At 38.0% G+C, this 24,798-nt stretch overlaps 1 protein-coding gene and 1 pseudogene across 3 annotated transcripts in view; one reads left to right on the top strand and one right to left on the bottom strand.

The window, feature by feature from the left end:
* CSTPP1 (centriolar satellite-associated tubulin polyglutamylase complex regulator 1) overlaps nucleotides 1-24,798 on the bottom strand; it is a 309,647-nt gene that overhangs the window by 101,643 nt on the left and 183,206 nt on the right. The window lies entirely within an intron of this gene.
* On the top strand, nucleotides 12,821-12,912 carry LOC118915787 (U6 spliceosomal RNA; annotated as a pseudogene).

Below are 24,798 nucleotides of genomic sequence, written 5' to 3'. Positions count from 1 at the left end.
AATCTGCGGTGTCTTGCTGCACTGATGGACAGTGACTGTATTGGGGTATGGGTGTGGACTTGATAATATGGGTAAATGTAGTAACCATATTGTTTTTTCATGTCAAACCTTCATAAGAGTGTGTATCAAGTGTACCTTAATAAAAATTAAAAATAAATAAATAAATAAATAAAACGTACAGCAAACATTCCTCATTAAAAGAAAAATTTCAGCAGTGAAGCCATCTGGTTGAAGGGTTTTATTCTTAGGTAGTTTTCTGATTACCAGTCCAATTTCATTGCTGGTAATTGGTCCGTTCAGATTTTCTGTTTCTTCCTGGGTCAGTCTTGGAAGGTTGTATTTTTCTAGAAAGTTATCCATTTCTTCTAGATTGTCCAGTTTTTTAGCATGTAGGTTTTGATAGTATTCTCTTATAATTCTTTGTATTTCTGTGGTGTCCACTGTGATTTTTCCTTTCTCATTTCTGATTCTGTTAATGTGTGTGTAGACTCTTTATTTTTCTTGATAAGTCTTGCTAGGGGTTTATTTATTTTGTTTATTTTTTTGAAGAACCAGCTCCTGCTTTCATTGATTCTCTCTATTGTTTTATTCTTCTTGATTTTATTTATTTCTGCTGTAACTTTATTATGTCCCTTCCTGTACTGACTTTGGGCCTCATTTGTTCTTGCTTTTCTAGTTCTGTTAATTGTGAGCTTAGACTGTTCACATGAGATTGTTCTTCTTTACTGAAGTAGTCCTGTATACCAGTATACTTACCTCTTAGCATGGCCTTTGCTGTGTCCCACAGATTTTGTGGTGTTGACTTATTGTTTTCATTTATCTCCATATATTGCCTGATCTCTGTTTTTATGTGGTCATTGATCCATTGATTATTTAGGAGCAGTTATTAAGCCTCCAGGTGTTTGTGGGCTTTTTTGTTTTCTTTGTGTAATTTATTTCTTGTTATATACCTTTGTAATCTGAGAAGCTGGTTGGTACATTTTCAATCTTTTTGTATTTTCTGAGGCTTTTTTTGTGGCCTAGTATACCATCTATTCTTGAAAATGTTCTATGTGCACTTGAGAAGAATGTGTATCCTGTTTCTTTTGGATGGAGTGTTCTGGAGATGTCTGTTAGGTCCATCTGTTCCAATACGTTGTTAAGTGCCTCTGTCTGTTTGCTTATTTTCTGTCTGGTTGATCTGTCCTCTGGAGTGAGTGGAGTGTTGAAGTCTCCTAGAATGAATGCATTGCATTCTATTTCCCCCTCTGGTTCTGTTAGCATTTGTTTCACTATGTAGGTTCTCCTGTGTTGGGTGCATTAGATATTTAGAATGTTTATATCCTCTTTTTGGACTGATCCCCTTTGTCATTATGTAATGTCCTTCTTTGTCTCTTGTTACTTTCTTTGTTTTGAAGTCTATTTTGTCTGGTACAAGTATTGAAACTCCTGTTTTTTCTCCATATTAGTTGTATGAAATATTTTCCATCCTCTCACTTTTACTCTGTATATATGTCTGTGGGTTTGAAGTGAGTCTCTTCTAGGCAGCATATAGATGGGTCTTGTTTTTTAATCCATTAAGTGACTCTATACTTTTGGTTGGTACATTCAGACCATTTCCATTTAGGTTGATAATCTGTAGGTATGTACTTATTGCCATTGCTGTCTTTAGATTTGTGGTAACCAAAGGTTCAAGGGTTACTATCTAACAGTCTAATTTAAATCACTTAGTATGCTATAACAAACACAATGTAAAGGTTCTTCTTTTTTTTTCTCTCTCATTTTTCTTACTCCTTCATTCTTTATATATTAAATGTCATATTCTGTTCTCCTTGTCTATCCCTTGATTGACTTTTGGGGTAGTTGATTTGATTTTGCATTTCCTTAGTAATTAATTTTTCTATTTTTCTGTGGTTTTATATCCCCTGATGACAGCCATTTAGCTTGAGGAATACTTCCATCTATAGCAGTCCCTCCAAAATGCACTGTAAAAGTGGTTTGTGGGAGGCATATTCTCTCAGCTTTTGCTCATCTGGAACTTTAATCCCTCCTTCAAATTTAAATAATAACCTTGCTGGGAAGAGTATTCTTGGTTTGAGGCCTTGTTTTTCATTGCAGTAAACATATCATGCCACTCCCTTGTGGCCTGTAAAGTTTCTGATGAGAAATCTGATGATAGCCTGATGGGTTTTCCTTTGTATGTGATCTTTTTTCTCTCTGTAGCTGCTTTTAAAAGTCTGTCTCTATCCTTGGTCTTTGCCATTTTAATTATATGTCTTGATGTTGTCTTCCTTGGGTCCCTTGTGTTGGAAGATCTGTGCTCCTCCATGGCCTGAGTGACTATATCCTTCCCCAGATTATGGAAGTTTTTAGTAATCACCTTCTCAATGACACTTTCTATCCCCTTTTCTCTCTCCTTCTGGTATCCCTATAATGTGAATATTGTTCCATTTGGAGTGGTCACACAGTTCTCTCAATATTCTTTCTTAGAGATCCTTTTTTCTCTCTGTGCCTCAGTTTATTTGTATCCCTCTTCTCTAATTTCTCTTCCATTTACCATCTGTTCTACTACATATAATCTGCTTTTAACTCTCTCCATTGTATGGTTCATTTCAGATATGGAATTTCTTAATGATTGAATCTCCATCTTAAGTTCATTCCTGAGTTCTTGAATATTTTTCTGTACCTCCATGAGCATGTTTATGATTTTTATTTTGAGCTCTCTTTCAGGAAGATTGATGAGTTCAGTTTCATTTGGCCCTTTTTCTGGGGTTTGTGAGATTTTGGTCTGAACCAGATTCCTTTGATGTTTCATATTTCTATGTGGTTCCCTCTAGTGCCCAGAAGCTCTAGTCTCTGGATCTGCTCAGCCCCTGGAGTGAGGTTGGGGGTCTCAGGGGAATGGCGCTGGTGACTGGTGGGAGGAAAGAGCTGTTCCCTGCTTCTCGGCCACAGTGCCTGTCTCCAGTATGAGAGCCAGTGAGCAGAGCACACAGGTGTAAGCCTCTGTACTTTGCATCTCTAGCTGTTGTAGGTGGTGCCTCCCTCTGGCTCGCCTGTCACCACTGCAGTGACTGCTGGTTTGCAAGCCTGTGCTGGCAGGCCAGGAGGAAGGCACAGCAGTCTGTGTGTCACAGTGTGGAGCCTCAGAGGTCAGTAGCCAGCCAGAGGGATGGGTCACCTGAAGCTCCTCAAAGTTTCCATCTAGAGCACCCTCTAGCTCCATCCATGTTGTTGCAAATGGTAGGATTTGTTTTCTTGTTATGGCTGAATAATATTCCATTGTGCATGTGTACCACATCTTCTTTATCCATTCATCTACTGATGGACACTTAGGTTGCTTCCATTTCTTCACTATTGTAAATAGTGCTATGATAAACATAGGGGTGCATATGTCTTTTTCAAACTGGGCTGCTGCATTCTTAGGGTAAATTCCTAGGGGAGGAATTCCTGGGTCAAATGGTAAGTCTATTTTGAGCTTTGTGAACTTCCATACTGCTTTCCACAATGGTTGAACTAATTTACACTCCCACCAGCAGTGTAGCAGGGTTCCCCTTTCTCCACATCCTCACCAACATTTGTTGTTGTTTGTCTTTTGGGTGGTGGCTATCTTAACTGGCATGAGGTGATATCTCATTGTGGCTTTAATTTGCATTTCTCTGATGATTAGTGATGTGGAGCATTTTTTCATGTACCTGTTGGTGACCTGAATGACCTGAATTTCTTCTTTGGACAAGTGTCTGTTCATATCCTCTGCCCATTTTTTAATTGGATTATTTGCTTTTTGCTTGTTGAGGTGCATAAGCTCTTTATATGATTTAGATGTCAACCCCTTATTGGATATGTCATTTATGAATATATTCTCCCATAACTGTAAGATGTCTTTTTGTTCTACTGATGGTGTCCTTTGCTGTACAGAAGCTTTTCAGCTTGATATAGTCCCACTTGTTCATTTTAGCTTTTGTTTCCCTGGCCTGGGGAGATATGTTCATGAAGAATTTGCTCATGTTTATGTCCAAGAGGTTTTTGCCTATATTTTCTTCTAAGAGTTTTATGGTTTCATGACTTACACTCATATCTTTGATCCATTTGGAATTTATTTTTGTGTATGGGCTTAGACAATAATCCAATTTCATTCTCTTACATGTAGCTGTCCAGTTTTGCCAACACCAGTTGTTGAAGAGGCTATTTCCCCATTGTATATCCATGGCTCCTTAATCATGTATTAATTGACCACATATGCTTGGGTTTATATCTGGGCTCTCTAGTCTGTTCCGTTGGTCTGTAGGTCTGTTTTTGTGTCAGTACCAAATTGTCTTGATTACTGTGGCTTTGTAGTAGAGCTTGAAGTCAAGGTGTGTAATTCCCCCCAACTTTATCCTTCTTTCTCTGGATTTCTGTGGCTATTTGAGGTCTTTTGTGGTTCCATATGAATTTTAGAACTATTTGCTCTAATTCATTGAAGAATGTTGTTGGTATTTTCATAGGGATTGCATTGAATCTGTAGATTGCTTTAGGCAGGATGGCCATTTTGACAATATTAATTCTTCTTATACATGAACACAGGATGTGTTTCCATTTATTGGTATCTTCTTTAATTTCTCTCATGAGTGTTTGGTAGTTTTCAGAGCATAGGTCTTTCTCTTCCTTGGTTAGGTTTATTCCTAGGTATTTTATTCTTTTTGATGCAATTGTGAATGGAATTGTTTTCCTGGTTTCTCTTTCTGCTAGTTCATTGTTAGTGTATAGGAAAGCAACAGATTTCTGTGTATTAATTTTGTATCCTACAACTTTGCTGATTTCAGATGTTAAATCTAATAGTTTTGGAGTGGATTCTTTATGGTTTTTTATGTATAATATGTTATCTGCAAACAGGGACAGTTTGACTTCTTCCTTGCAATTCCGGATGCCTTTTATATCTTTGTGTTGTCTGATAGCCATGGCTAGGACCTCCAGTACTATGTTGAATAACAGTGGGGAGAGTGGGCATCCGTGTCTTGTTCCCAATCTTAAAGGAAAAGCTTTCAGCTTCTCGCTGTTGAGTATGATGTTGGCTGTGGGTTTGTCACATATGGCCTTTAGTATGTTGTGGTACTTGCCGTCTATACCCATTTTGTTGAAAGTTTTTATCATGAATGGATGTTGAATTTTGTCAAATGCTTTTTCAGCGTCTATGGTGATGATCATGTGGTTTCTGTGCTTCTTTTTGTTGATGTGGTGGATGATGTTGATGGATTTTTGAGTGTTGTACCATCCTTGCATCCCTGGGACGAATCCCACTTGATCATGATGAACAATCTTTTTGATGTATTTTTGTATTCAGTTTGCTAATATTTTGTTGCGCATTTTTGCATGTATGTTCATCAGGGATATTGGTCTGTAATTTTCTTTTTTTGTGGTTTCTTTGCCTGGTTTTGGTATTAGAGTGATGTTGGCCTGGTAGAATGAGTATGGGAGTATTGCCTCCTCTTCTACTTTTTAGAAAACTTTGAGGAGGATGGGTATCAGGTCTTCATGAAATGTTTGATAAAATTCAGCAGTGAAACCATCTGGTCCAGGGGTTTTGTTCTTAGGTAGTTTTTTGATTGCCAGTTCAATTTCCTTGCTGGTAATTGGTCTATTCAGAATTTCTGTCTCCTCCTGGGTCAGCCTTATAAGGTTGTATTTTTCTAGAAAGTTGTCCATTTCTTCTAGGTTACCCAGTTTGTTGCCTTATAATTTTTCATTGTATTCTCTAATAATTCTTTGTATTTCTGTGCTGTGTGTAGTGATTTTTCCTTTCTCATTTCTGATTGCTGGGTAGAGTATTCTTGGTTCAAGGTCCTTCTGCTTCATTGCATTAAATATATCATGCCACTCCCTTCTGTCCCGTAAGGTTTCTGTTGAAAAATCTGATGATAGCCTGATGGGTTTTACTTTGTATGTGATCTTTTTTCTCTCTCTAGTTGCTTTTAAAAGTCTGTCCTTATCCTTGATCTTTGCCAATTTAATTATTGTATGTCTTGATGGTGTCTTCCTTGGGTCCCTTGTTTTGGGAGATCTGTGTATCTCCATGGCTTGAGAGACTATCACCTTCCCCGGATTGGGGACGTTTTCAGCAATTACCTTCTCAATGACACTTTCTATTCCTTTTTCTCTCTTCTTCTGGTACTCCTATAATGTGAATATTGTTCCATTTGGATTGGTCACAGAGCTCTCTCAATATTCTTTCATTCTAAGAGATCCTTTTTTCTCTCTGGGCCTCAGCTTCTTTATATTCCTCTTCTCTAATTTCTATTCCATTTACCATCTCTTCTACTACATCCAGCCTGCTTTTAAATCCCTTCCTTGTCTGTTTCATTTCAGATATAGAATTTCTTAATGATTGAATCTCTATCTTAAATTTGTTCCTGAGTTTTTGAATATTTCTCTGTACCTCCATGAGCATGTTTATTGTAAGGTAGACTAAACTAGACTGTGCAAGCGGCAACAAAGGAGGCAGAAAAAAATTTATTAGTGCAACCCCCGGCAAGATTCACTGGTCCATGTATCTATGGCCCAGGGAAGTCGTGCCCAGCAGGAGGGGCAACAGGTTTATCAAGGGAGCTGGGAGAGCCCTGAGGGTATTGTGAACAGAGCTAATGGCCAGTGTGGGTGTCATAATCACTGATGATTGGTCATGCTGTGTTGCTTGGGAGAGAGTACTGTGATGCATATTTTAGGTGGGACCTGTGGCTAGTGACCTTCCATTGAATCATTTGAGTGACATTTACCATTCTCTTCCTTACTTGGCTTGAGTTGGGTTCCTCCAGTGAGACCCATCCCTTCCTCCAGTACCTCCAGTCTTACATTTATGATTTTTATTTTGAACTCTCTTTCAGGATGATTGGTGAGTTCAGCATCATTTGGCCCTTTTTCTGGGGTTTGTGAGATATAGGTCTGAACCAGGCTCTTTTGACATTTCATATTTTTATGAGGTTCCCTCTCGTCCCCTGAAGCACTAGTCTCTGGAGCTGCTCAGCCCCTGGAGTGATGTTGGGGGTTGCAGGCTAGCAGCGCTGGTGCCTGGTGGGAGGAAAGAGCTGTTCCCTGCTTTTTGGCTGCAGGGTCTGTCTCCAGTTTCAGAGCCAGTGGGCCAAGCACACAGGTGTAAGCCTCTGTGATTTGTGTCTCTAGCTGCTGTAGAGTTCCCAACCTGCTGGGGAGAGTGTGCCCAGACAAACTTTCCACCTATCTCCCATGCAGCAAGGTCTGTGCAAACCCCACCCCTTCAGCAGCCCTCTCACTGCTAGAAAGCCTCTCAGACCACCTGCCTTTCCCTTTGTCCCAGAGCGGCCGGATGTGGATCCCCATCCTTCACAAACAGTCAAGTCTCAGTCTCTCAAGCACTCCCCCTGTCCTAGCTCCCCAGTGGCAGCAACCTCTAGAGCACCACACAATGTAGGTCTGTCTTCCAAAGCAGACCTCCAAAGCTGGGTGTTCAGCAGTCTTAGGCTTCCACCCCCTCCCCGCTCCGTTTCTCTTCCTCCTGCCAGTGAGCTGAGGTGGGGGAAGGGCCTGGGTCCCGCCAGATCAAGGCTTTTGTACATCACCCTGTTTTGTGAGGTCTGCTCTGTTCCTGAGGTCTATACGCAGTCTGGTGCAGCCTTCCCTCCTGTTGCTGTTCCAGGGTTAGTTGTATTAACTATATTTTCGTACTATATGGGTTTTTGGGAGGAGTTCTCCCATCTCATCTCTCATGCCGCCATCTTGAATCCCTTCAGGTTATGCATTTTTAAGTGAAGAGGCTCCCTGTGAAACTCTTGGGAGACTTTCCTACCTCTTCTGCAAAGACATATATAAGCTCTGTAAACACTGGCTCCTCACAGACCATTTTTACTTACTTTCAAATTGGTGATTATGTTCTGAACATCTTAGAAGTTTCATTGCTATATTAGTGAGATACTAAAGAGAGTTCAACTGCACAGACACTAGCCTAAGGATCTAAACTTAAATGAAAATAAAAATTCTAGTAAATTAGACAGTTTAAGGTGTGACAGTACCTTCAATTTAATGATTTGTCTTACCAAAGTGGCCCGCTAAATAACTCTAACCATAGGGGTTGGAAAGTTCTTATGTTTTTGTTTATAACTAATATCAAACAATCCTTGAGGCTAATGATGGACAATTATGTACCCATATGTCTACAAATGTACACATAAACAGAGGAAATCTAGATTACCCAGTGATTTAGACATATTAAATTTTGCTTCTAAATTTTTACTCTCAACATGAACTTTCTGGCTTAATTGAGCCCTTTGTTGATATAGTGCTTTCTGTTGGTTTACTTCTCCCTAAAATTACTCCTTGCTCTCAGGGAAGATGTGTGAATTGGCAAGTCTTCTTATCTTTTCTATAGACTGGGGACTTTGTGTCAGTCTTAGCTATGGCCCATTTTAAATGGACAAGGATAACAAGATATTCAGAAAGACAACTGGGAAAATTCGATGAATTCTCAGATGAGCAATACCACTCATATTTAGATATAAGTATAAAACTACTAACAAAATCATAAAAAACATATTTTTGTATTAACTGCCAAATTATCCATGTCATTGGTATTTTCAGGTTAATTATATATTTTAGGAACACCTATTAAGTGTTACAGAAATTTATTTTTATTAGCACTGTTTTTAATGCAATATATGCAGTAAAAAATGGTCCATTCATTAGTTTACAAAACACATGTATGAAGTGACATACAATGCATCTTTCTCTGTGTTTTCCAGGAATCTGAAAAAACTGTAAGTTTTTCTTGTGCTGAGCACAGTGGTTGCACCCATTTATAGTAAGGAATATATGTATTGTATATGTGTAACAATATAATAACTATCATTTATGGAGTCCCTGCTAAGCACTGTACAGAGTACAATTTTATTGTGGTAGTTTTAAGATATGTCCACAAAATTCTATGCTTCTTCTCCCTTCAAGAGATGGATCCTAATTCCCTTCCCCTTGAGTATGGGCTAAACTTAATGATTCATTTCAATGAATAGAATAAAATCAAAGTGACAGTATGTGACTTCGGAGATTAGGTCATATACGGTACTGTGGCTTCCTGCTTGCTCTTTCTCTCTCTCTGAGATTACTTTTTCTGGGTAAACCATTATGATATCATGAGGAACATGTGGTGAGGAACTGAGGCCTCCCGCTAACAATGATATATGTGAAGTCAGAAGATCTTCCAGTCCTATTCAAGCCCTTCAGATGACTGCAGCCCCAGTCCAGATCTTGATTTCAACCTCCACAGGGACCTTGAGCTACAACTGCCCAAGTAAGCTGCTCCTGGACTCCTGACCCTCATAAACTATGTGCAATAATAAAGTTTATTGTTTTAGGCCTTCAAGTTTGGGGATAATTTATTATACAACAATGGATAACTGGAATATATATATACTATCTTTTTTATTCTCACAACCACTATGAAATAAGCGGTATTATCTTCATGCAAATGAGGAAACAAAGTTTCAGGTGGTTAAGTAAATTACTCAAGGCCACACAGCTAGTAGTGGTAGACTCATAATATCAAGCCCACATTCTTTGCACATATTAGACTATCTCTTTTCAGGTCCTATTTCTTTTAGGCAGCTTATTAGCTCTCTCTCTCCCAACTTTGATTAGCCTGCTACAATGCTCTCATTCAAATAGAGGATTAGGTAAAATAAAAGATCAGTTAAGGGTGGAATTCAAAATTACACTTCTGGAAACTTCCCTTCAGCCTGATGTGAACACATTAATTAGTACATTTTTGGTGTGATTGTTCAACCAGTTATGTATCATACAACCTATATCCCTTCTGCTTGTTTACAAAGATATCATGGAGATGTTGTAAAGGTCTTATTGAAATCCAATTAAATGAAAAAAAGATAATAAATATAGCTATACTAAATACAGCTTTCTCCCAATTTAAATAAAAAATAAAGAAATAAAATGTTTTACACACATTATTTGGTTTAAACCTCATGATTAGCCTATGAAGTAGGTTCTCATATTATTATTATTATTATTATTTCTATATTACCAATGACATTTGGCTTAAAGAGAGTAAATAACTCACCCAATGTCATTTTACTAAAAAGTTAAAAGAGCTGGGGTTGAAATTAGGCCTTCTTTACTACCAAGCCTGAGATCTTTTTATTTTCCTTCCCCTTCTCTCCCCTCCCCTCCCTTCTGCTCTATTCTCCCCTCCCCTTATGTCTTCACCCCACCACCTCTTCTTCAATAAACTCTGAAGGCTCACAGTGATCTTAACTTCCTTTTCTTAATATCTACAATTTATTCTCTTTAATAAATAGTTGAAGAACACCACTAAGATTAATGTCTAGGTCACCAGCCTCCAGTCTGCTGAAATGACCTTCTGAATATTGATTCCCTGACTTCAATCTGAAACTTCTCTTCTTCACCCCCACTCTCCCTCCCCCTTGCCCATTCCCCCCATCCTCTCCCCACTGACAGGCATATTTTTCCACTTTTCAAAGATTGCCAGCAGTGGTTCTGTTAGCTTATCTACTAGGCCACAGTACCTTAGAATGTAAATTAGGCCAGAAACTTGAGCTCATTTAAAGCAGTTAAGGTTTATAATCTTACCTAAGTTTGATTCCATTCCCTGGAATGGGGGTTTTGTTTCTTTGTTTTTAAAATTTTTTCCAGTCCAAAGAGCATCCTCTTTGACTGAGAAGACTAAAACAAAATAGGAGGCAAATACTATTTTCTTTCTTTTATTCATTAATATGCTAATCCCCCCACCCCGGGTCTCATAGTTCTTTATGCTTCCGCGTAATTTTTTGAAAAGGAAGACTTCATATTGTCTTTGGTTTTTGCCACAACTCTCCATTTTCCTAGTCTTTTATTTGCTCTTTAAGCGCAGTTCAGCAAATATCCAATTATATGTACTTTGAACCAGGCACTTGGCTAGATGCTAAGAATACAAGGGTAAGCAAAACAGATAAGAGCTCTCATAGAGCTTATAGTCTAATGAGGGAGATAGAATTTAAGCAAGTAATTATATATGTGATAAGTGTTAGTGAAACACCTTATAAGGAACATATTAAACCTAATTTAAAAGTTCAGGAAAGGCTCAGAAGAAGCCACTTTAAAAAAGAAATATATAAACTTATACAGACTCTTTCAGAAGAGATAGGAAGAAATACTTCCACAGTCATTTTATAAGGCCAGCATAATCCTGACACTAAAACCAGATGAAGATATTACAAGAAAAAACTGCAGCCAAAACTTCCTCATGCATATAGATGAAAAATCATTAACAAAATATTAGCAAAGGGAATCCAGTGATATATAAAAATTATAATAAATTATGGCTAAGGTGGATTTATCCATACTAACAGCATAAAGGGGAAAATCATATACCATCTCAATAGATACAAAAAATAATTTTTAAAAATTGAGTACGAATTCACAAAAAAATTCTCAGCAAACTAAGAATAAAGGTAAACTTCCTCAACCTAATAAAGGCATCCATATAAAATCTCATATTTAACTAAAAAAACTGAAAACTTTCCCTCCATGATTGGGAACAAAGCAAGGATATCTGCTCTCACCAGTTCTATTGAACAATGTGATGAGATCCTACTCTGTGCAATAGAGAAAGAAAAAGAAAAACACAGAGACTGTAAAGGAAGAAGTAAAGCTACATTTATTTACAGATGACATGATTTTGTATGTAGAATATTCTAAGGAATGTACTAAGAAACTATGAGAACTAATAAGTGAATTCAGCGAAGTCACAGGATACAAAAGCTATATACACAAAAAGCAATTATATTTCTATATCCTTGCAATGAAAAGTTGGTAAAGAAAACAAATTTTAAATAATAATATTTACAATAATGTTACAAAATGTGAAATATTTAGGGATAAATTTAGTAAGATGTAAGATCAGTATATTAAACTGAGAAATGTACTATGTTCATAGAGTGAAAGATTCAATATTATAAATATGACAATGTTCCCTAAATTGAACTGTATATACTTCAAATTTCATGTCAGGCTTTTTTTTTGAGAAACTGACAAGTTTATGGAAAGTTATATCGAAATTCAAAGGACCTCTAAGGACCAAAACAGTTTTGAAAAAGTGAAAGTTAAGGATATACATTACCTCACTATAAAGCTAAAATAATCAAGACTAGAGTCCAACAAATAGATCAGTGGAAGGGAGTGGAGAATCCAGAAATATACTTACACATATATAGTAGATTAATTTTTTTCTTTATACAAAAGAATAAAAACAATTAAATGGGAAAAGTAAAGTATTTTTCAATAAATGGTGTTGGAACAAACAACTAGTTATCCATGTGGAATAAAAAGAATCTTGACTTCAACCTCAAACCACTCACAAAAATTAATTCAAGATGTATTATAGACCTAAACATAAAAGTTAAATTTCTAATGTTTTTAGAAGAAAATGTAGTATCATTACACTACAAACAGTGTAGGCAAAACATTTTTTAGACTGGACCCAAAAGGCCCTAACTATAAGGGAAAAAATTGATAAAATGGACTTAAAATTTTTCTGCTCATAAAAGACACTATTAAGGAAATGAACAACCCAAAGAATGGGAGACACATTTACAATACACACACCTGACTTGCAACCAGAACACATAAAGAACTCCTACCACTCCACAATTAAAATAATCAACTCACTAAAAATGATCAAAAGATTTGAAGATGCACTTCACAAAGGAAATAGCCAATAAGCAATAAAAAAGTGTTCAACATCATTAGTTATCAGGGAAATGCAAATTAAAACCACAATGAGATATCAATTCATACCCACTAGAAAGGCTAGAATTAAAAAGACTGGGCTTAGCAGCACATATTAAAATTGGTACAATACAGAGAGTAGCACGGCCCCCGTGCAAGGATGTGCAAATTGGTAAAGTTTTCCATATTTAAAAAAATAACTGTATTGTGATAATCATTCCACAATATATACATATATCAAATCATCACATTATACACATTAAACTTACACAATGTTATATGTCAGTTATATTTCATAAAAGTTGGGAAAAAAAGACTGACAACATCAAATGTTAGCAAGGATGTGTAACAACTGGAATTTTCAGACACTGCCGGTAGGAATGTGGAGCAGTATAAATGCTTTGGAAAATGGTTTGTTAGAAATTTCACCCTTAGATATTCACCCAAGAGAAATAAAAACAAAATTCCACAGAATTCAGATCTTTTCATAATAGAAACTCTGAACAAACTGGGTATAAAAAGGAATGTATCTGGAGGGAGGAGTCAAGATGGCGGCATGAGTAGGGCAGCAGAAATCTCCTCCCAAAACCATATATATTTGTGAAAATAAAACAAATACAACTATCCCTATAAGAGAGACCAGAAGATACAGGACAACAGCCAGGCTACATTTACATCTGCGAGAACTCAGCACCTCACTAAGGGGGTAAGATACAAGCCATGGCCAGGCAGGACCCGAGAGCCTCAACACAGCTCCCTGGCAGAAAGAAAGGAGTCAGAGCGGGGAGGGAATGGGAGCCCAGGACTGCTAAACAACCACCTCTAGTCATCTGCACCGGGAGCACAGACACACAGTGTGTAGTGTGCTGGATATTAGGGAAACAGAACAGTAAAATCTGCGAGCGGGTCCCCACAGCCAGCGCCCCTGGGACAAAAGAAATATGAGTGCTTTTTGAAAGTGTTAAAGGGACTGGGCCTCACAGCTGGATGGAAGCATCCCAGCACACTCAGCTCAGCAGTTGGGAATCCTGGGGAACAACAGGCACCCTAACCCTCTGGGAGGCAATACAGCTCTGAGGCTCCTCAGGGCGATAAACAGCCTCCCAACCATTCCCCCTGCAGAGTGGCCCTGCCATACCAGGGGAGCAGCCTGAGAGTGACTGTGCCCACAGCAACCATGCAGAGCCTCCTCCACAGCTGCCCAGGCTAGACTCAGAGGCCCTGTCAGTGTGAAGCTGCCCAGGACAAGCACTAGGGGTTGTGGTTCTCCCAGGAGAGAAAGGTGATGAGCAAGCAAGAAAGAACTTTGTTCTCCCAGCCAACACACGTGCCAACTGGCCACGACTACCTCTATCACCATGAAAAGGCAGAATAATTTGATCCAGACAAGAATAACCCAGACAATCCTGAAGAAGGAGCCTGGGGAGATAGATTTAACCAATCTTCCTGAAAAAGAATTCAAAGTAAAGGTCATAACCATGCTGATGGAGCTGCAGAGAAATATGCAAGAGGTAATGGATAAAGTTGGGAGGGAGAATACAGAAATAAAACAATCTCTAGAAGGACTTAAGAGCAGACTCGATGAGGTGCAAGAGGCCGTTAATGGAATAGAAATCAGAGAACAGGAACCCAGAGAAGCTGAGGCAGAGAGAGAAAAAACGATCTCCAGGAATGAAAGAATATTAAGAGAACTGTGTGACCAATTGAAATGGAACAATATCCGCATTATAGGGGTACCAGAAGAAGAAGAGAGAGAAAAATGGATAGAAAGTGTATTTGAAGAAATAATTGCTGAAAACTTCCCCAAACTGGGGGAGGAAATAGTCTCTCAGACCATGGAAGCCCACAGAAATCCCAACACAAGGGACCCAAGGAGGACAACACCAAGACACATTATTTGGCAATAATTAAAATGGCAAAAACCAAGGACAAGGACAGAGTATTAAAGGCAGCCAGAGAGAGAAAAAAGGTCATCTACAAAGGAAAACCCATTAGGCTATCATCAGACTTCTCAACAGAAACCTTACAGGCCAGAAGAGAATGGCATGATATATTTAATGCAATGAAACAGAAGGGCCTTGAACCAAGGATACTGTGTCCAGCACGATTATCATTTAAATATGAAGGTGGGATTAAACAATTCCCAGACAAGCAAACGTTGAGGGAATTTGGCTCCCACAAAACACCTCTACAGGGTATTTTAGAGGGACTGCTCTAGATGGAAGCACTCCTAAGGCTAAATAGATGTCACCAGAGAAAATAAAATCAGAAAAGAAAGCAGACCAACCAAATACTACTAAAGGCAAAAAATAAAATCAACTACTCACAAAAGCAGTCAAAGGAAACACAAAGAGCACAGAATAAATCACCTAACATATGAAGAATGGGGGAGGAGGAATAAAAAGGGAGAGAAATAAAGAATCATCAGACTGTGTTTATAATAGCTCAGTAAGTGAGTTAAGTGAAACAGATAGTAAAGAAGCTACCCGTGAACCTTTGGTAACCACAAATCTAAAGCCTACAATGGCAATAAGTACATATCTTTCAATAATCACCCTAAATGTGAATGGCCTAAATGCACCAATCAAAAGACACAGAGTAATAGAATGGATAAAAAAGCAAGACTCATCTATACGCTGTTTACAAAAGACTCACCTCAAACCCAAAGACATACACAGACTAAAAATGAAGGGATGGAAAAAGATACTTCATGCAAACAACAGGGAGAAAAAAGCAGGTGTTACAGTACTAGTATCAGACAAAATAAACTTCAAAATAAAGAAAGTAACAAGATACAAAGAAGGACATTACACAATGATAAAGGGCTCAGTTCAACAAGAGGATATAACCATTATAAATATATATAGACCCAATACAGGAGCACCAACATATGTGAAACAAACACTCACAGAATTAAAGGAGGAAATAGAATGCAATGCATTCATTTCAGGAGATGTCAACACACCACTCACTCCAAAGGACAGATCCACCAGACACAAAATAAGTAAGGACACAGAGGCACTGAACAACACACTAGAACAGATGGACCTAATAGACATCTACAGAACTCTACAACCAAAATCAGCATGATACACATTCTTCTCAAGTGCACATGGAACATTTTCCAGAATAGACCACATTCTAGGCCACAAAAAGAGCCTCAGTAAATTCAAAAAGATTGAAATTCTACCGAATAACTTCTCGGACCGCAAAGGGATAAAACTAGAAATAAATTGCACAAAGAAGGCAAAAATGCTCACAAACACATGGAGGCTTAACAACATGCTCCTAAATAATCAATGGATCAATGACCAAATTAAAATAGAGATCAAGCAATATATGGAAACAAATGACAACAAGAGCACAAAGCCCCAACTTCTGTGGGATGCAGCGAAGACAGTTCTAAGAGGAAAGTATATAGCAATCCAGGCATATTTAAAGAAGGAAGAACAATCCCAAATGAATAGTCTAAAGTCACAATTATTGAAATTGGAAGAAGAAGAACAAATGAGGCCTAAAGTCAGCAGAAGGAGGGGTAAAGATTAGAGAAGAAATAAATAGAATTGAGAAGAATAAAATAATAGAAAAAATCAATGAAACCAAGAGTGGGTTCTTTGAGAAACTAAACAAAATAGATAATCCCATAGCCAGACTTATTAAGAGAAAAAGAGAATCAACACACATCAACAGAATCAGAAACGAGAAAGGAAGAATCACGATGGACCCCACAGAAATACAAAGAATTATTAGAGAATACTATGAAAACCTATATGCTAACAAGCTGGAAAACCTAGGAGAAATGGACAACTTCCTAGAAAAATACAACCTTCCAAGACTGACCAAGGAAGAAACAGAAAATCTAAACAGACCAATTGCCAGCAACAAAATTGAAGCAGTAATAAAAAACTACCCAAGAGCAAAACCCCCAGGCCAGATGGATTTACCTTGGAATTTTAGCAGACATACAGAGAAGACATAACACCCATTCTCCTTAAAGTTTTCCAAAAAATATAAAAGGAGGGAATACTTCCTAACTCATTCTATGAAGCCAGTATCACCCTAATACCAAAACCAGATAATGACCCCACCAAAAAAAAAATCACAGACCAATATCCCTGATTAACATACATGCAAAATGATCAACAAAATATTTGCAAACTGAATTCAAAAATACATCAAGATGATCATACACCATGACCAAGTGGGATTCATCTCAGGGATGCACGGATGGTACAACATTCGAAAATCCATCAACATCATTGACCACATCAACAAAAAGGACAAAAACAACATGATCATCTCCATAGACGCTGAAAAAGCATTTAAGAAAATTCAAGATCCATTCATGATAAAAACTCTCAGCAAAATGGGTATAGAGGGCAAGTACCTTAACATAATAAAGGCTATATACGATAAACCCACAGCCAACATCATACTGAACAGCGAGAAGCTGAAAGCTTTTTCTCTGAGATCAGGAACAAGACAGGGATGCCCACTCTTCCCACTGTTATTTAACATATTACTGGAGGTCCTAGCCACAGCAATTAGACAAAACAAAGAAATACAATGAATCCAGATTGGTAAAGGAAAAATCAAACTGTCACTATTTGCAGATGACATGGTATGGTACATAAAAAACCCTAAAGACTCCATTCCAAAACTACTAGAACTAATATCGGAATTCAGCAAAGTTGCAGGATACAAAATTAATACACAGAAATCTGTAGCTTTCCTATACATTAACAATGAACTAAAAGAAAGATAAATCAGGAAAATAATTCCATTCACAATTGCATTAAAAAGAATAAATTAACTAGGAGTAAACCTAACCAAGGAAGTGAAAGACCTACACCCTGAAAACTACAAGACAGTCTTAAGAGAAATTAAAGAGGACACTAACAAATGGAAACTCATCCCATGCTCTTGGCTAGGGAGAATTAATATTGTCTAAAGGCTATCCTGTCCAAAGCAATCTACAGATTTAATGCAATTCTATCAAATTACCAACAGCATTCTTCAATGAACTGGAACAAATAGTTAAAAAATTCATATGGAACTACCAAAGACCCCGAATAGCCAAAGCAATCCTGAGAAGGAAGAATAAAGTGTGTGTGGGGGGTATCACGCTCACCAACTTCAAGCTCTATTACAAAGCCAGAGTAATCAAGACAATTTGGTACTGCCACAAGAATAGACCCACATACCAGTGGAACAGAATAGAGACTCCAGACATTAACACAGACATATATTGTCAATTAATATATGATAAAGGAGCCATGGACATACAATGGGGAAATGATAGCCTCTTCAACAGCTGGTGTTGGCAAAACTGGACAGCTATGTGTAAGAGAATGAAACTGGGTCATTGTCTAATCCCATACACAAAAGTAAATTCGAAATGGATCAAAGACCTGAGTGTAAGTCGTGAAACCATAAAACTCTTAGAAAAAAACATAGGCAAAAATCTCTTGGACATAAACATGAGTGACTTCTTCATGAACATATTTCCCTGGGCAAGGGAAACAGAAGCAAAAATGAACAAGTGGAACTATAACAAGCTGAAAAGCTTCTGTACAGCAAAGGACACCATCAGTAGAACAAAAAGGCATCCTACAGTATGGGAGAATATATTCATAAATGACAGATCTGATAAACGGTTGACATCCAAAATATATAGAAAGCTCACACACCTCAACAAACAAAAAGCAAATAATCAAATTAAAAAATGGGCAGAGGAGCTGAACAGACAGTTCTCTAAAGAAGAAATTCAGTTGACCAACAGACAGAGGAAAGGATGCTCCATATCGCTAGTCATCAGATAAATGCAAATTAAAACCACAATGAGATATCACCTCACATCAGTAAGGAATGCCACCATCCAAAAGACAAACAACAACAAATGTTGGTGAGGTTGTGGAGAAAGAGGAACCCTCTTATACTGCTGGTGGGAATGTAAATTAGTTCAACCATTGTGGAAAGCAGTATGGAGGTTCCTCAAAAAGCTCAAAATAGAAATACCATTTGACCCAGGAACTCCACTTCTAGGAATTTACCCTAAGCATACAGCAGCCCATTTTGAAAAAGACAGATGCACCCCTATGTTTATAACAGCACTATTTACAATAGCCAAGAAATGGAAGCAACCTAAGTGTCCATCAGTAGATGAATGGATAAAGAAGATGTGGCACCTATACACAATGGAATATTATTCAGCCATAACAAGAAAATAAATCCTACCATTTGCAACAACATGGATGCAGCTAGAGGGTATTACACTCAGTGAAATAAGCCAGGTGGAGAAATACAAGTACCAAATGATTTCACTCATATATGGAGTATAAGAACAAAGGAAAACTGAAGGAACAAAACAGCAGCAGACTCACAGAACCCAAGAATGGAGTAACAGTTACCAAAGGGAAAGGGACTGGGGAGGATGGGTGGTAAGGGAGGGATAAGGGGCTGGGGGAAAGAAAGGGGGCATTATGATTAGCATGTATAATGGAGAAGGCACAGGGAGGTCTGTGCAACACAGAGAAAACAAGTAGCGATTCTACAGCATCTTACTATGCTGATGGACAGTGACTATAATGGGGTTTGTGGTGGGGGGACTTGGTGAATTGGGGAGTCTTGTAAACATTATGTTCCTCATGTAATTGTAGATTAATGATACAAAAAGAAAAGGAACGTATCTTACCAAAATAAAGGCCATATATGACAAGCCCAGAGATAACATCATACTCAATGGTGATAGATGGGAAGATCTCCCTGGAAGATTAGGAATAAAAGAAGGATACACATTCTTACCACTCTTATTCAACATTTTACTGGAAGTTCTAGCCAGAGCAACTAGGCAAGAAGAAGAAATAAAAGGTATTTGAATTGGAAAGAAAGAAGTAAAACCATCTCTTTTGGAAGATAGGATCTTATTTATAAAAGATATATAAAAAGCTTAAAAACTTAACCAAAAAACCATTTGACCTGAAGTCAGGAAAGTTGCAGGACACAAAATCAACATGCCAAACTCAGTTGCATTTCTATACACTAACAGCAATCTACCTGAAAAATAAATAAGGACAATAATCCCATTTATAATAGCATCAAAAACAATATTTAGGAATAAATTTAATCAAGGAGATGAAAGATATGCACACTGAAAACTATACGATTTTGATGAAAGAAACTGAAGAGATCATTGAAAGATATCCATGTTCATGGGTTGGAAGAATTAGTTTTATTAAAATGTTCATGGTGATTCCAGAGATTGAAGATGGCAGCATGAGAGGTGAGACAGAGAACTCTTTGAAAAACCACATGTAATATGAAAATATAGTTAATACAACTAATCCTAAAAGAGCAACAGGAAAGAAGGCTGTGCTAGAGTGCATACACCTGGAGAACACAGCAAACCTCATGAAACAGGGTAACATACCAAAGCCTTGATCTGGCCAGACCCAAGCCCTTCCCCAACCCCATATCACCAGTGGGAGGAAGAAAAAACAAGTGGGGAGGGGGTAGAAGCCTAGGACTGCTGAACACCCAGCTCTGGAGATCTGCTTTGGGAGAAGAAACCTACATTGCATGATGCTCTGGAGATTAGTGGGGTTGGAGCACTAAGACAGGCAGAATACTTGGAGAGACAGAGATTCCAGCCATTTGTAGAGGACAGGGATCCACATTTGGCTGCTCTGGGACAAAGAAAGGTGGATGGTCTGAGAGGCTATCTAGCAGCAAGAGGGCTCTGAAGGGGTGGGGTTTGCACAAAGATTGCTGCACGGAAGGAGGGATAGGTGGACAAGGTTGTCTGGGCATGCTCTGCTCAGCAGCTTGGGAACTTTGAGGTGCTTCAGGCACTACATCCCCCTGGCTGGCTACTCAGATCCGAGGTCCACCACTGTGATATATAGCCTTCTGTGCTTTCTCCTGGCCTCCCAGCACTGGCTTGCAAAATGGCAGTCAAGCTAGAGGGTATTATACTCAGTGAAATAAGCCAGATGGAGAAAGACAAGTACCAAATGATTTCACTCATAGGTGGAGTATAAGAACAAAGAAAAAACTGAAGGAACAAAACAGCAGCAGAATCACAGAACCCAAGATTGGACTAATAGTTACCAAAGAGAAAGGGACTGGGGAGGATGGGTGGTAAACGGAGGGATAAGGGGGTGGGGGAAAGAAAGGTGGCATTATGACTAGCATGTATAATGTGGGGGGAGGCATGGGAGGGCTGCGCAACATGGAGAAGACAAGTAGTGACTCTACAGCATATTACTATGCTGATGGACACTGACTGTAATGGGGTATGTTGGGGGTACTTGGTGAAGGGGGAGAATAGTAAACATAATGTTCCTCATGTAATTGTAGATTAATGATACAAAAAAAATGGCAATCAGTGCCCTGGTGTCAGGCAACCAGAGGGAGGTTCCGCCTATGACAGATCGAAACACAAAGCACAGAGGCTTATACTTGGGTGCTCAGCACACTGGTACTGATACTGGAGACAGGCACTGCATCCAGGAAGCAGTAAACAGTTCTTTCCTCCCCCCAGGCACCAGCATTGCTCCCATGCAACCCCAGATATCATTCCTGGGGCTGAGTAGTTCCAGATCCTAGAGCTTCTGGGCACTACAGGGCGCCACATACAAATATGAAATGTCAAAGGAACCTGGTTTGACCCCAAATCCCACAAATACCAGAAAAAGGCTGAAGTGAAACTGAACAAAACCAATCTTCCTGAAAGAGAGTTCAAAAGAAAAATCATGAACATGATCATGGAGGTACATAAAAATATTCAAGAACACAGGGATGAATTTAGGATGGAGATACAATCATTAAGAAATTCCATACCTGAAATGAACCATACAATGGAAGGATTTAAATGCAGATTAGATGGAGTAGAACAGATGGTAAATGGAATAGAAATTAGAGAAGAGCAACACAAAGAAGCTGAGGCCCAGAGAGAAAAGAGGATCTCTAGGAATGAAAGAATATTGGGAAAATGGTGTGACCAATCCAAACGGAACAATATTCGCATTATAGCACTGCCAGAAGAACAAGAGAAATAAAAAGGAATAGAAAGTGTCATCGAAGAGGTAATTGCTAAAAATTTCCCCAATCTGGGGAAGGTTATAGTCTCTCAAGCCATGGAGGTACACAGATCTCCCAACACAAGGGACCCAAGGAAGACAACATCAAGACATATAATAATTAAAATGGCAAAGATCAAGTATAAGGACAAACTTTTAAAAGCAGCTAGAGAGAGAAAAAAGATCATGTACAAAGGAAAACCCATCAGGCTATCATCAGACTTCTCAACAGAAACATTACAAGCCACAAAGGAGTGGCATGATATATTTAATGCAATGGAACAGAAGGTCCTCAAACCAAGAATACTCTACTTGGAAAGATTATTATTTAAATTTGAAGGAGGGATTAAAGAATATCCAGATAAGCAAAAGCTGAGAGAATTTATTTCCCACAAACCACCGCTACAGTGCATTTTGGAGGAACTGCTATAGATGGAAAGGTTCCTAAGGCTAAACAGATGTCACCAGGGGAAGTAAAACCACAGTAAAGAAAGTAGAACAATTAATTATTAAGCAGATGTAAAATCAAATCAACTACATCCAAAGTCAATCACAGGAGAGATAAAGAGTGCAGAATATGATACCTAATATATAAAGAATGGAAGAAGAAGAAAAAAGAAGAAACAAAAAAGAATCTTTAGGTTGTGTTTGTAATAGCATACTAACTGAGTTAAATTAGACTGTTAGATAGTAAGGGAATTACCCTTGAATGTTTGGTAACAATGAATCTAAAGCCTGCAATGGCAATAGGTACATACCTATTGATAATCACCCTAAATGTAAATTGTCTGAATGCACCAATCAAAAGACACAGAGTCACTGAATGAATAAAAAAACAAGACCCAACTATATGCTGCCTACAAGAGACTCACTTTAAATCCAAAGACATACAAAGACTGAAAGTAAAGGAAAAAGATATTTCATAGAACTAATAGGGAGAAAAAAGCAGGAGTTGCAGTACTTGTGTCAGATAAAATAGACTCCAGAACAAAGTAACAAGAGACAAAGAAGGACATTACAAAATGATAAAGGGGTCAGTCCAACAAGGGGATATAATTATTGTAAATATCTATGCACAGAACACACAATCACCTCCATATGTGGAACAAATACTAACAGAATTAAAGGTGGAAATAGAATGCAATGCATTCATTTTAGGAGACTTCAACACACCACTCACTCCAAAGGAAAGATCAACCAGACAGAAAATAAGTGAAGAGACACAGGCACTGAACAACACATTAGAACAGATGGACCTAATGGACACCTACAGAACACTCCATCCAAAAGCAACAGGAAACACATTCTTCTCAAGGGCACATGGAACATTTTCAAGAATAGATCATATACTAGGCCACAAAAAGAGTCTCAGTAAATACAGAAAGATTGAATTTGTACCAACTAGCTTCTCAGATCACAACGGTATGAAACTAGAAATTAATTACACAAAGAAAATGAAAAAGTCCACAAACACATGTAGGCTTAATAACATGCTCCTAAATAATCAACTGAACAATGACCAAATAAAAACAGAGATCAAGCAAATATATGGAAACAAATTACAACAATAATTCAGCAACACAAAATCTGTGGAATGCAGCAAAGGCCATGCTATGAGGGAAGTATATTGCAATACATGCCTAACTCAGGAAGGATGAACAATCCCAAATGAACAGTCAAAACTCACAATTAATGAAACTATAAAAAGAACAAATGAGGCCAAAAGTCAGTAGTAGGAGGGACATAATAAAGATTAGAGCAGAAATAAATAAAATCAAGAAGAATAAAACAATAAAAAGAATCAATGAAAGCAGGAGCTGGTTCTTCAAGAAAATAAACAAAATAGATAAACCCCTAGCCAAGATTATTAAGAAAAAAAGAGAGTCTACACATGCAAACAGAATCAGAAATGAGAATGGAAAAAACACTACCGACACCACAGAAATACAAAGAATTATGAGAAGATACTATGAAAAATTGTATGCCAACAAATGGATAACCTAGAAGAAATGGACAAATTTCTAGAAAAAATACAACCTTCCAAGGCTGGCCAGGAAGAAACAGAAAATCTGAATATACCAATTACCAGCAAGGAAATTGAGTTGGTAAATAAAAAACTACCTAAGAAATAAAACCTTGGACCAGATGGTTTCACTACTGAATTTTATCAAACATTTATTGAAGACCTAATACCCATCCTCCTTAAAGTTTTTCAAAAAGTAGAAGAGGGAGGAGGGAATACTCCCAAACTCATTCTATGAGGCCAGCATCACTATAATACCAAAGCCGGGCAAAGACACTACAAAAAAGAAAAGTACAGACCAATATCCCTCATGAATAAAGATGCAAAAATACTCAACAAAATATTAGCAGACCAAATTCAAAACTACATCAGAAAGATCATCCATCATGATTAAGTAGGATTTATTCCAGGGATGCAAGGATGGTACAACATTAAAAAATCCATCAACATCATCCACCACATCAACAAAAAGAAGGACAAAAACCACATGATCATCTCCAAAGATGCTGAAAAAGCATTTGACAAAATTCAACATCCATTCATGATAAAAACTCTCAACAAAATGGGTGTAGAGGGCAAGTATTTCAACATAATAAAGGCCATATATGACAAACTCACAGCCAACATCATACTTAACAGTGAGAAGCTGAAAGCTTTTCCTTTAATATCAGGAACAAGACAAGGATGCCCACTCTCCCCACTTTTATTCAACATGGTTCTGGAGGTCCTAGCCATGGCAATCAGACAACACAAAGAAATAAAAGGTATCCAGACTGGTAAGGAAGAAGTCAAACTGTCCCTGTTTACAGATGACATTATATTGTACATAAAAACCCTAAAGAGTCCACTCCAAAACTACTAGATTTAATGTATGATTCAGCAAAGTTGCAGGATACAAAATTAATACACAGAAATCTGTTGCTTTCCTATACACTAACAATGGACTATAGTAGAAAGAGAAATCAGGAAAACAAT

This window comes from Manis pentadactyla, chromosome 9, assembly GCF_030020395.1.
Source record: "Manis pentadactyla isolate mManPen7 chromosome 9, mManPen7.hap1, whole genome shotgun sequence".
Classification (NCBI taxonomy): domain Eukaryota; kingdom Metazoa; phylum Chordata; class Mammalia; order Pholidota; family Manidae; genus Manis; species Manis pentadactyla.
The sequence above is the reverse complement of the archived record's forward strand: the minus strand, read 5'-3'. Positions and strand labels throughout refer to the sequence as shown.